Here is a 13,112-nt window from a genome sequence, read left to right as displayed (position 1 = left end):
ATGCCACCTGAGGAACCATACAGCATGAGTTGTACCTTTGTCCTGAGCGTCTCCATATGAAATTACGTCCATCCGAAGATTTGAACCAACGCTCATCTCATCTTTAAGGAGAATTCGTCCTCAATCTTATTCTAAATACGAAGACTTATAGGATCGAAATCAGAGCTCAAACGAGAATGGTCCCAAGACCTCGTCGCCCTTTAAATTATAGCAAATGAGTGCAGCATTGGATGGCTTCTCATAACTCGTGTCCTCCGGATGCAGTACTGGCCATAGTGTGAGTGTTTTGCCCGGGGGTTTATAGCGTTAAGAACATTTTGTAACGTGTATAATTCATGTACATGACAGAAATAAATATTTTTAAAAATATATTAACCGTGAGGGTTTGTTGTTCGTTGTTTCATTCGACTATTTCATAAACATTCAATCACTTAGGTTGGCCGTTCACGTTGGCGGTTTTTAAAAAAAATTTCGGTTTTGTACTACATTTTCGATCATACACGATGAGATTTTAGATTAGATTTGTAGCCAGTGGCGAGTTGGTGGAGAGCGAAACGTGGCGCCTCCCCTTTTTCGAGGTGGGGAACCGGAACCCTTTCCACCCATAGGTGGGAGTTAATTCAACCGGTTTTAAGATTCAATTGGAATTGTATGGGGCCATTGTATATACTGCCCTTGGATAGAAATACATCATTTATCCGCCTCCCCTCCTCTCCATCCCACCATTTTTCGACCCTTTCGACCTCCCTTCAAAATTATGGATTATGTCCCAATTCAAAATAGCCATACGCTTCCTTCTAAAACACAGCGATGATGATTAATGTCCAACGATTCTAAAGAAACGACAATTAAAAGTTAAACACAAGCATAGCCTTTCATTGCCAATAAACACATGTATCATACAGTAGTGTCAAAAAAAGATACAAAATTTTTTAAACATAATTACAGATTTTGTAAAGATTTGCTACAGATATTTTTTCCGCTTAAATAATTACTTAACAATATTTGGATAATATTTTTAAATTTTTGAGACCACAGTTTGAATAAATCTGCTCACATAAACAGGTAAATAAATTAAACACTGATGACAAAATTAACACACCACTCAATTTATTTGGTTTAAAATGAAACCCATTATCTTTCTACAATAGTTACAGGTAATTAAGATATATCGTAGTCATAATAAACAGTAGATAATATTTTCTTTACTTCCTTTGTTTACTTTTCTCCTGATTAATCCCATTTGCACAAAAAGTAGCAAAGCCCTCCCATTCTGCTAACCATCCCTACGCCTAAAGATCGCTTTCAGTTAAGATTTTTCCTTCGTTGAATTCACTTCATATTATTCTTATTCTTAAACGTTTTTCAGGGCTACAGTCAGGCATTTGAGTGAGTATGACAATGTCAGGGTCATAACATTATTAGAGGAAGAATACAGCCAGCGAGAAATCACCAAAAGTCTGAGTGTAAATCACTTTGCAATATAGTTCTTCGGCGCTTCGGAGAAACAGGGCTTCACACGAGAAGACCAGGACGGGGTCGACCTAGGTCCACGGACGAGAGAGACGATAGATTCATCGTCAGCAAGCTCTATAAAACCCCAGCATTACGGGAAATGAGATAAGAAATCTGATAAGACAAGTCCGAAATGTTTCGATTTCCTCCAGGACTGTAAGTATAAGGGTCAATGAAAATAACCACAGGTCTCGGACCCCGGACCTTTTCATACCACAGCTCAGAAAATTTCTAAGCTTCAATTAGCACGGGACATTGGAAGATTTAGGACGAATTCTCTCTCTTTAAAGATGAGATGAGCGTTGGCTCAAATCTTCAGGTGTGGGTAGTTTCATGTGGAGACGCTCAGGACAAAGGTACAACTCATGCTGTATGGTTCCTCAGGTGCCATTCTCCACAGTGGGTCATTGATATTCTGCGTTGGCATTTCCTTGGACGCCCGCAACGAATTGGTTGTTCTGCGAGACTTCACAGAGATCCTAAGTAATGTTTTGTAAGTAAAAGTTTGTTCTTTACCGTCATGTCTGATTTCGGTTCTATAAGTCTTCGGAAATGTCTAAATATATTTAATCGTTCGAGTCTTGTGAGAATATTCCTGTCAGTCTACTGCATAAGTGTAGTCCTTAGTATTATACTTGTGTATATTCGGTAGTTCTTTACTGTTAATGCCTAGATGTGGACAAGGATGTTTGTTTAACTTGAACGTAATTTGGGTGCATTTGTCTTCGTTCAGTTTCATCTTCCACGTTTTTCACCATTCTTCAATGATCTCAATAGGCTCCTGATTTTGCCTGGATCGGCCTGATTTACGGAATCTCGTCGCTGCAACTCACTCTGAAGCAGCGGTCGGTTAGATAGACAGTATATTACTCACTCCAAATATTATATCTACATCTACCTAATAGGACGATTCTTCCGAGTTCGCCAAGGATCGGACTATTGTGAATTCCCTCTGGGAACGAGAGTGCCATAGGGCAGTGTGCTCGGACCAATCTTGAACCTCATCTTCTACCTTAGATATTCCGACACCGCTCACCCTCCTTAGCTTCCTATGGGAAATAAGACATATATATACCCAAGATAAAAAGAGCAATTATTTATCCGATTGGAATAAAACTAACCAATTCCAATGTCTAAGGTCAAGTGAACTTTGTACATGTATTTCTCGATTCACCATTTATAGTATATCGAAAACAAGAATTCTCCTTTTACACAAAATTTAAAAAATTCTTAACAAAAACTAGACTAGTGTGAGTTTTATTCTCCCTCTATTTTTCAAATCCTTTTAATTAACCATATTATTTAATCATGAGCAATTAATTTACTAGTTAAAAACTAAATTAAAGATAAAAGGATTAATCGAAAGTGAAACCAGTTAATTTGAAGTTAAAAATGGTTAGATTGAAATTAACATGGATTAATTTAAACCATTAAAAGGGTCCGTTACAAATTAAAAAGGTTTAATTGAAGTAAAAAAGTTAATTTCAAGTTAAAAGGGTTAGTATGAAATTAAAAAGGGTAAATTTAAAGTAACAAAAGGTTAATTACAAATTTTAAGCGACAATTTGAGGTTGAAAATAGTTATTTTGACGTTACAAAAAAGGTGAATTTCTAGGTAAATAGGGTTAATCAGAAATTTAAAAAAAAGATTCATTTGAAGTTAAACCTTATTAATTTTGTGGTTAAAGAGCGTCAAATTGAAGTTTAAAAAGGTTAATTTGAATTTAAAATGATTAATTTGAAATTAAAAAAGGGTTAGTTTAAAATTAAAAAGTGTACGTTTGAAGTTGAAAAAAGTAAATTTGAAATTAAAAAAAGGTTCATTTGAAGTTAAAAAAGATTCATTTGATGTGAAAAAGAGTTAATTGAAAGTGAAAAGTGTTCATTTGACGTTACAAAATGGGTAGATTTTGAGATGAAAAGGGTTAATTTGAAATTAAAAAAGATAATTTATAGTTAAAGAGGGTTATTTTAAAGTGAAAAGGGTTAATTTGTCGTTACAAAAAAGGTTAATTTCAAGATAAAAAAGTTCATTTGAAATTAAAAAGGTTAATTTACCGTTAAAAGGGTTCATTTGAAATTAAAAAGGGATAATTAGAAATTAAAAAGATTAATTTAACATTAACAGAGTTATTTGAAGTTTAAAATGGGATAATTAGGAATTAAAAAGAGGTAATTTGAAGATACAAAAAGGTCAATTTAATGTTAAAGAGGGTTAATTAAAAAGGGTTTATTTGAAGTTATAAAGGGTTAATTTCAAGTTATAAAAAGGTTATTTGACAGAAAAAAGTTATAAATGGGGAATAATGGTCAACAGTTTTGTCAAGCGTAATCGGGCAAAATAGATAAGCTCGATATTTATAAACGACATGAGCGGACTTCTTCTCGACATGCTCAGTTGTTATGGTAATTTTAAACAATAAATTCGCAACAGCTACGTTGGTCATTTTCTCCAAACAACGTGTGAAATAAAAGCAATTGTCTAATGCAGGTCCAAAGGCAGTAACAACCTACCGAAATTTTTATTATCTTTAAAAAAACTGGCCTATTTCTCTTTTGAATTATCTAGCCGATACTGTAACCGCAAACTCTGCTCCAAAGATAACAGAAGACGTTTATATCAACGATTGTCAAAATATGTACTTCTGAAACGATTCCAAAAGTGACATCCATTTTAAAAAGAGTTCCTACTGAATTATTAAAAATATCAATCATACGGAACATTCGATTTAATTTGGATAAAATTCTTTGTAATTGAAATTTTTAACTATTGTTTATAATGTCATTCACAACAAAAATTTTTTTTTCACTAATAACATTTATACTGTAGATCAAGCAATCAACTTTTTTTTAAAATAAAGTCAATAAAGAAAGTTTTTATACTGTTGTTCTGTTTGGAAACACATGTGATGGTGCAACTATGAAGTGGGTTTTTTTTCTATCACTGTAACCCTCTGGCTTATTGTACTTTCCTAGTTTCTTAGTTCAATGGAATTGATTAGATTCTTCTCCTAAGGAGTACTGGGTCATTGACTACCATTACTACAATTCCTTTCCTTAGGTTTTCTTTGTATCCCAGATTATGTCTTCAATGAGTGGTTGCTTTGCATTCAAAGTCATGGGTGGCTGTTTCTTCCTCCTTATTGCATAACCTACAAATGTGGTCATTATTGAATCCATGTTACTTAGATGGTTTCTCAGATGCCAGTGGCCGTTATATAGTCCTACCACTCCTCTGAGTTAAGCTGATTGAGGCTAACAGCTGACACTGCTGTTATAAATTAATACAACAAAGCTGTCATTTATGAAATAGACTTTATTAGCATTCAACTATCGTTGTACACCTTTCAGTTAGCTTTTAATACAAACCAACAAGTTTCTATATCAGATATTTCTTTTATGTTTCTTTCTCACATCAAAATTACTTAATTGACTCTTGGGATAATGAAGCCTTTCAAGATTTTCCCCTCCTAAAACTAGCTCATTGTTCATAGATTGTGATCCATTCTCCGTTGAACATCCTCTTTTTATTTTATTTTTAAATATTCTTATGCTGTTTTTTGCGACCAAATGGTCTATATTTGCCCATTGTCTCTATTCGACTTTATTTGGAATGTTTTGATTTCTTAGAAAATAAATAGCTTCCAAAACAGTATCTGATAACTAGCATTTTAAGTACAGGAGGACTGTGTGCAGCAGATGAAAAAAACTTAATGTGCAATCATAGAAATGATTTTTTAGATTTTGTAAACTCACTGGACTTAACCAAACTATAATAAAATAGATTTTGGTCTGGGGTCAGAGCTTGGAATTATCTGTCCACCACCAATCACCACCGTCCAAGGGGCTATCAACGACGAAGTCATTTCCTCCCCCAGTTTTAACCTAAACACTCTCTCACTCATTCTTAAATGCATTCTTTCTTATTTACCTTTCACTCACATAGGGTGATGGAGTACTAGATCGCCTTTGCGCATATAAACAACTATACATACAATACCTAGACTAATTGAGGGTCGATGAGGTAGTTGATATTCCACCATCAACACTTTTGTACTGTACAGACGTTTATTATACATTCTCACGAAACAGTTAAAACATCTAACACCAAACTTGGAATATTTACAATATTATGATTACCTGCAATAAATAAAAGATCTAAAAGATCAGTATGTACAAAATTGCCCCAGTTTCCTCCAGACTCCACACTTGCTGCCATGCTCAAGTACTGCTTACCGAAAAGTAAGTGTGTTTGTCAACTTAGCATGGCCTGTTCTTAATAGAGTGAGGATGACTCCTCTTCTACAAGTTAAGTCCTCCAAAGGCCACCTATCAACAGTGCTCTTGATAGACAGAAGCTTCTCTGCCGACTTGGTCCACTGATGCTACTGCCACATTCTTTAGATAGATGTAGAGAATTTACTGGTCCTTTTGGCATTAACACAGTGTGAATTATAGCTTTGAAACTGAGCAGAAGCTCTTAAACTTTATTGCCATATTTCAGTTAAACACAAATTTCAGATTTTTAACAACTCTTAGTGTCAATGCAAAGTAAAAAGTGCTCGTTTTAATTGAATATACTTTTTATGACTTAACAGTTTCATTATGCAAAGCTTTTTCAAAATTAGATTGGAATAATTCAGAAACCATGATGATGATGGCGATAGATACCTTGACATTTCTCTACATGGCAGACACATAAGCAGGTTTTACCCAAAAATAAGTCTGCGTGTCAACCACACGTGGCTTATCCTTAATTGGGTGAGGACGACCCTTTCTATGAGTCAGATCCTCCGAAGGGTATGTATCCACAGTGCTCCTGATACTCAAGAGCTTCCCTACCGATCCAGCCCATCGAGCAACTTTATCATGCTTTTTATTGTATTTTTAGTGTCAGAGGGCCAGATCGCATAGTTAAGTCTAGAGGTTCCTGGCCTTAGCCGCCTCATTCACTTTTCCATTACCCTCCAGGTGACCCAGACAACAACTGTTCATGGTATTTCTCCAATGAAAGAGTTGAATGAGAAATTTGTACAGCAATAACCGCATTAAGGTTGTTGGTTACTATTAAATGGTTTAATAAAATAATAAATTTAATATACACTTTATAAATAAGACGAGAAATCTCACCTCTGGGTTCTTCTTTGTTCTCTACCTTGTCTTCCTGCCTGAGGTGTGTTTCTTGAAAGTTTGTCATATTTCTTTACTCTTTACTTATTATCAAAAACTGGTTTAATAAAATATTAGGTTTGATATGCACTTTATAAATAAGCCAAAAAATTTTACCCTTTGGGTTTTTTCATTCTCGGTCATATTTTATCTTGCCTGAGCTATTTTGTTTTTATATTTAGCTTAAAAGTGAGGGATTTTTATGTTAGTCAGCCTTTTACCTAGTGGTTAGTAATATTCCCCAACATTATAATACATTAAATATACTTAATGTATGGTAAAGTTGTAAAGTCCTTTCACTTTTTTTTTTAAATTAGTGTTCCAATTTTATCATTGTTCAATCAAATAAAAGATTTACTAAAAAATCTGACAGCTTTACCTTTCTACAAAATGAAAGATTCAAAATTAGGAAAGGAATGAGAAAATGATACACAAAGTTGTATTTCATAACACATAAAGATGTTTATGACCATTTAATATTTTTTAAATTATAAAAAAAAACTTGCTTTAAATAGCATTGCTATATATCACACCATACAACCTTTGTACATTCTCTTAAACTCTTATGGTAACATAGTCACAATTATCCTCAATCCTGATGGAAAATTGGATTGGTAACTTAAAAATTAATTATTTATTTTTTGAAAGGAGAATTGATTATATTAAAGGAAAGTCTTAATATTTTTTATAGACGTTTATAAGAAATGAACACTGTAAAAAATGGAACAGATTTAACACTTATGAAAATTAACACTTATCTGAATAAATCCAAAAACACAGGAAAACCCCAAGGAACGAATCCTTTGAGATAATAAACATGCATATTTCTCACATATAGGGCTTGATATATTTTAAAAGTACAACAAATTTACCCAATTTAATAAGTTGCATAAAAACATCTATACAGATACTTGTAGGAAACTTTGATTCTGTTTAAGGATTAACATCATTTACACACTCACACCAATTTGATTTAATACAAGAACATTCCTCTAGAATAGTTAACATAACATGTCAACTTGCAATGTACAGTTGAGTAATTTTGAATTGCATGCTTCTTGTCAACATCCCGGCCAAATTAACAAGAAACTATCACAAAAAATACTTTCATTAAATTACTTATATAATTTACTATCAGTGTATCTTTCTCGTTGTGTAAATACTGTACTGGTATGTTAAAAACAGACACATCTCAATAATCACAAATTAATTTGGCCCCTATTGTATGGAATTAAATTAAAAAATTATTAAAAACTTTACATCAATCAGAATCAAAACAAATTAGTCTGAAAAAAATGTTAAAATTTACTAAGAGAAAACTCAAGATTTCGAGGGAAATTATGAAGGTCGCAATCAATAGAGTTTATTTTAACTTGAATAATGAAGATATTCAATTCACACAACAAAAACGGCTTTGTTTCATGTAAGTTAAATATTAACAGGGATTTTTTAAATACCAAAAATCTGTAACCCAGGCCAACTTTGAGGTACTAAATTGTTATTCGTTAAACACTTTTTTTCTTCAAAATTTTCGAAGTTTTGTGAAGTGAATCCCTTCAATTATATTATTAATGTAACATTGCAAGTGTTCATTTCCAATCTAACAATTATAAGCATTAATGAAATAATCGATTTATGTTACACTTACTAAAGAAACACTGAACACTGGGCACTGGACAGTCAGTATTAGAGGTAACAGTATTACACAAACTTTAATACAACAGCCAATAATTTACGTAGTTAAAAGTAGTGAGAAAAATACATAACAATCATAATATTATACTATGCCCAATGATTGACTAGAATTAATAACCTCAATATTTATTTCTCCTCACCTGAGTGAATACTCTCTAATCCAAGGGATTTTAAACAAAGAGGCGTTAATTCCATTAAATACATAGCGATTACATTTTTTTACTAAAGAGAACCTTCATATTAGAAAATAAAATAAAATACGATATAACATAACATTATAAAAAATTAAAATTACAAAAATATAAACAAAAAGAACTGTGAAAAAATTAACAAATATACATATAGAATTTAAGTATCAAATTTTGTTTTATACAAAATAATTTAGTATATTGTTTTTAAACGACAAATTCCATAATAAATATATTGTCTTTCATAAAGACGAAATTAAACATTTTAGATTTCTAGTAAACAATAAAATAACATTTATACATCATTGTCAGTGCTTAAAATAATACAAAAATACTTAATAAATATAGCCCCATTAATTGATTCAAATTAGAAAATTTATTTACATATTTATTAGACTTTTTTCATTGAAAATTACATATAATCGAATATTAAAGTACAGTAGGATATGAAATATGAAGAATCCTTAAATTGCTAATATTTCAATTTAATTTACATTGTTCATACTAGAACAAATCGAAATGCAATAAGTTTTAAACAACGATTCGAGAGAAAAAACATTTAAAAAAGAACAAATATTACATAACACACAGATCTGTTTAAGCAGAAACGACTATGGTCAGTAACACAATTGGTCTAAAAAGAAATGCAGTCATATACATATATCTTATATATCTAACGTTAGATACAAATCTGTAAGATTTGGCAACTTTTTAAGACTGAATAGGTTCAAAAACCTTTCCACCGAAAAACATTCATATAATTATTTGGCAGATGTTTTACACAGCAATGTGTTTCGCAAAATGTTTTATGCAATCCAAAATATTTACAGCTGAGCCATGTAATAAAGCTGCTCTAAACATTAAAGTTGATTAATTTAGGGTCGACTTACAAAACACTAAATGAAATATTAATAAATTCGATATGAACGCTAATACAGGAATAAATTTGAGCAAATTCATATATTAACTGCACGGAATCAAACACCGATGATATACTTTCATTAAAATATAGATAATCTACTTATACATTATTTGTAAATTAGTTTTCACATTGTCAAAAGGTGTTTTAAAAAAGTTTATTTAAATGGAACTTTTTAGATACTCGTTTTTTGTATTTTAATAGTTAATTAAAAGGAAGTTAATAAATAGGTATAAGAAAACAGATAATAAATGTGTATTTCAAAGTGTCAATGCAAAAGTTAGTATTATGTATATCTGTCAGTCCGTAAAATTGTTTTACCATACTTGCTTCTTTTTTTAAAGATAGTGGTTACACGATTTTATTTAATTATTTATTGTTCTTTTTTTGGGGGGGGGGTCAAATTTCTAGAACGATATATTAATATTGTCCATCGTGAATACTGACAATTGCCAAACTTGTTCATAGCTTATATAATTTAAAATTGTCCGTTATAAAATGTATGCATAATTGAACACGCCACTCGAAGCTGGTTACTGTTCGTTAAATATCCAAGCATGAAAACTAAACCAAGAAAAATTGTGTATTGGGAGGGGGGGAAACGCAAGCTCCTCTTAGGCAAAGATAATTAATATGTTGTCAAAAATAATTAAACAATAAGATATTTGGAACATTTAGCGCCCTTAAAAAAATTGCAATACCAAACCACTTTTGCAAAACGAATAATAACTTTAAGATGTTTAAAGCAACTGCAAAAATGAGTCTGCCACATCTTACCAATTTAGAAACAAATCTCAAAACTTTTGTTGTATTAAGAATGCAATGTTATTTAAAATAAGGATAAATAAAATAAACCTATAATAGATGTGAATGTTATAGAATTTTATGTATAATACAACATAAACTATAATGTTTGAAAGTAACAATCTTTTTTTCTTACATTGAGATTCGATTATGGTTTTTTTACTTTTAAAGTCTATTTTATAAGATTGTTTCTACCATATCACTCTAACCACTCACTACATAAGAAACAATATTTGTAATCTTAAGGCTTTAAAATTCAACTTATTCGTGAGACTAAAAAAATAATAACAAACAAACTGCATTATCTTATATAACACACGATATATTACTGTCTAGGTGATATTTAAAAAACATTTTTGAAACATTTCCCCAGAATATAAATAGTAAATTAAACAGTACAGTAGACTCTCGATATATCTCTCTCATCTGCCCCCCCCCCTTAATAGAGTTCTGGAGGGTAGGAACGTGGTGAATCGTTTACTGTTCTCAATGCTCATCGAAGAAGTTATAGATAATTTAAAATCAGAAATGGTATTCGCTTGTTAAAAATCTTTATGGAGCAATGTCATCCATGACTCAGAGAAACACTGGCAGAGAGAGAAACCGAAAGAATAACAAATTGGGAAAATCCTTGGGTGGAGAAGAATTCAATGATTTACATGAAAATGGGAAAATTTCAGTGAACATCATGAAGAACTTGCTAATGAATAATAGAAAGAACTCATCGACCAGATAATAAAAAAATTTGGAGAAATTTTTTGATTAGCACAAAAGTTAAAAAACGAAATCATAGAATATAATCCAATAGTTAAACGAAGCTTCAACGTAATTACGCTAACTCAAGCAACGGGCCATGTCCAACAAAATTTCCAGCAATTGAAAAACAGACTCCCATAACAATGTTCTTTGAGAAAAGTGAAAGAGCAAACTTTGCCGATTCATCAATCTAACTATGGAATATAATTTACCTTTTTATAAATTTGATCTTTTTTAGGCCCCTAATATATTTTCTCATTTATTTCGATGTGCGTAAGTGCATACCTGTAATGTATGTACATATTGTGTTCCTGCTTGGAAAAAAACTTTATCTACGTTACCTTACATAGTATTTTTCTTATTGAAAAACAAAAAAAACCCTGAAATATGTTCGTACTTAACATTGATGTCAGATACATGTGACACATAGTGTCTGATTAGTACGCAGATAGAAGAAAATGCTTCAAAGACTGAAATCCGAGGTGTTTCCTATTATCTGATGCTTTGGAATGTATCCCCCGTTTTTAACAAGAGTCTACTGTAGTTTTGAGTGAGTAACATTTAAACAAATTCAGTATATGCAAAATTTACAAGTGTACAGGATAAACTCGACATAACACTGATTTTTTTATTAATCTTGGATCCTTCAATAGTTAAAATACTAGAAATGATCAGCATTTTAGGCAACATTTTCTTAAAAATAATTTTCCCCTGTCCATGTTTTGCACTTTTTTCATATCCTTTAAAAAAACAAAATTATTGCTACTCAATAAATATTATTACCTTATAATTACACATTTAAAATTAAAAGTATATATTTTTGTCTCTAAATAGTAGTAATATAATAGTAAATCCGCAAAATTAGATTAAACTCGTTCCTTATTAAGAAAGTAATTTATTGCTAAAAAGCAATAAAATAACATTAAATGATGAATAAAAAAAATTATCTACACTATTTCAGTACATTCGTTCCTAATATTTTTACTGGAATAATACGATTTTAAAACGAGACAAAACATGGCACAAGAAAAATAGCTTCAAGAAAAAAAATCCATGCAAAAATTGGTGCTTAAATTTCCTAACCAAAATGTGTTTTAAGTAGCCAGCTGAAGTGAAGTATATTTTTCAATTATAATATTGCTTGAGAACTTTGCAGGAACATATTTTCTGAAAATATATTTAAGGAGAACCTCTTCTCTTGAGCTAATATTAAATGAATCTTGTTCGCTAACAATTATTAATTACTTATGTTCCTGGAAAAAGTGTAAGTAAAATTCATAAAATAGTAATTAAAAACATAATCATCTCTAACATTTAAAAAAAATTGTCTTATTAAAATAGACCTTAACAATTAAAATATAAAAATCTAACAAGGCAACAAATAAAATAAAGGGATTACAATTTGCTTGAACCATTTTTTCATCTACAAATTGATTTACAAGAGAATCAATTATAAATATTTTATACTGTCATAACAGAAAATATATGGAAAAAAATGTTAATAAACATTGTTCTTTGACCCTTAAACCATAATATGCCCTCCTACACCAAGCCAGATTAGTACCTGGCATTCAACTAGTTATCTTACTGAAATTTGGCCTTTTATGGTGACTTTAAAACATGTAATTTTTTTTTAACTGTGACATGTTACAAAAATTGCAAGAAAACTTCCTGACGCATGTTAAAACAATAAAAAATTAAAAAATAGATATATTTAAGTGATGCTTAAAAAAAAAGAAAATTTAAAGAAGGAAAGTTACCTGACTTATAAGACGTTTTTCTAAAGTTTCTTGTATAAGGTCAAAATGAATTAATTTTGTCAGTCTTGGCAGTCTGTCTATTGTTTTGTGCAAGAATGATTCCGAATATTTAATATTTTATAGATAATGACAAATATGCAGTGCAAAAGATTCTGAATAAAAATCTTTAAAAAAATTAAAACCTGTAACTGAAAAAGAACTGTTAGAAAAAGAAAAAAATTAACAATACCATCGACTCGGATAGCCTTTCAACAAATGTAATTAATGAAAGACATTAGTAATTTGGTATTCTTTCATTATAATACA

Source organism: Cimex lectularius, unplaced genomic scaffold (assembly GCF_000648675.2).
Source record: "Cimex lectularius strain Harlan isolate CLEC.00 unplaced genomic scaffold, Clec_2.1 scaffold28, whole genome shotgun sequence".
NCBI lineage: Eukaryota > Metazoa > Arthropoda > Insecta > Hemiptera > Cimicidae > Cimex > Cimex lectularius.
Note: the sequence above shows the minus strand (reverse complement) of the source record.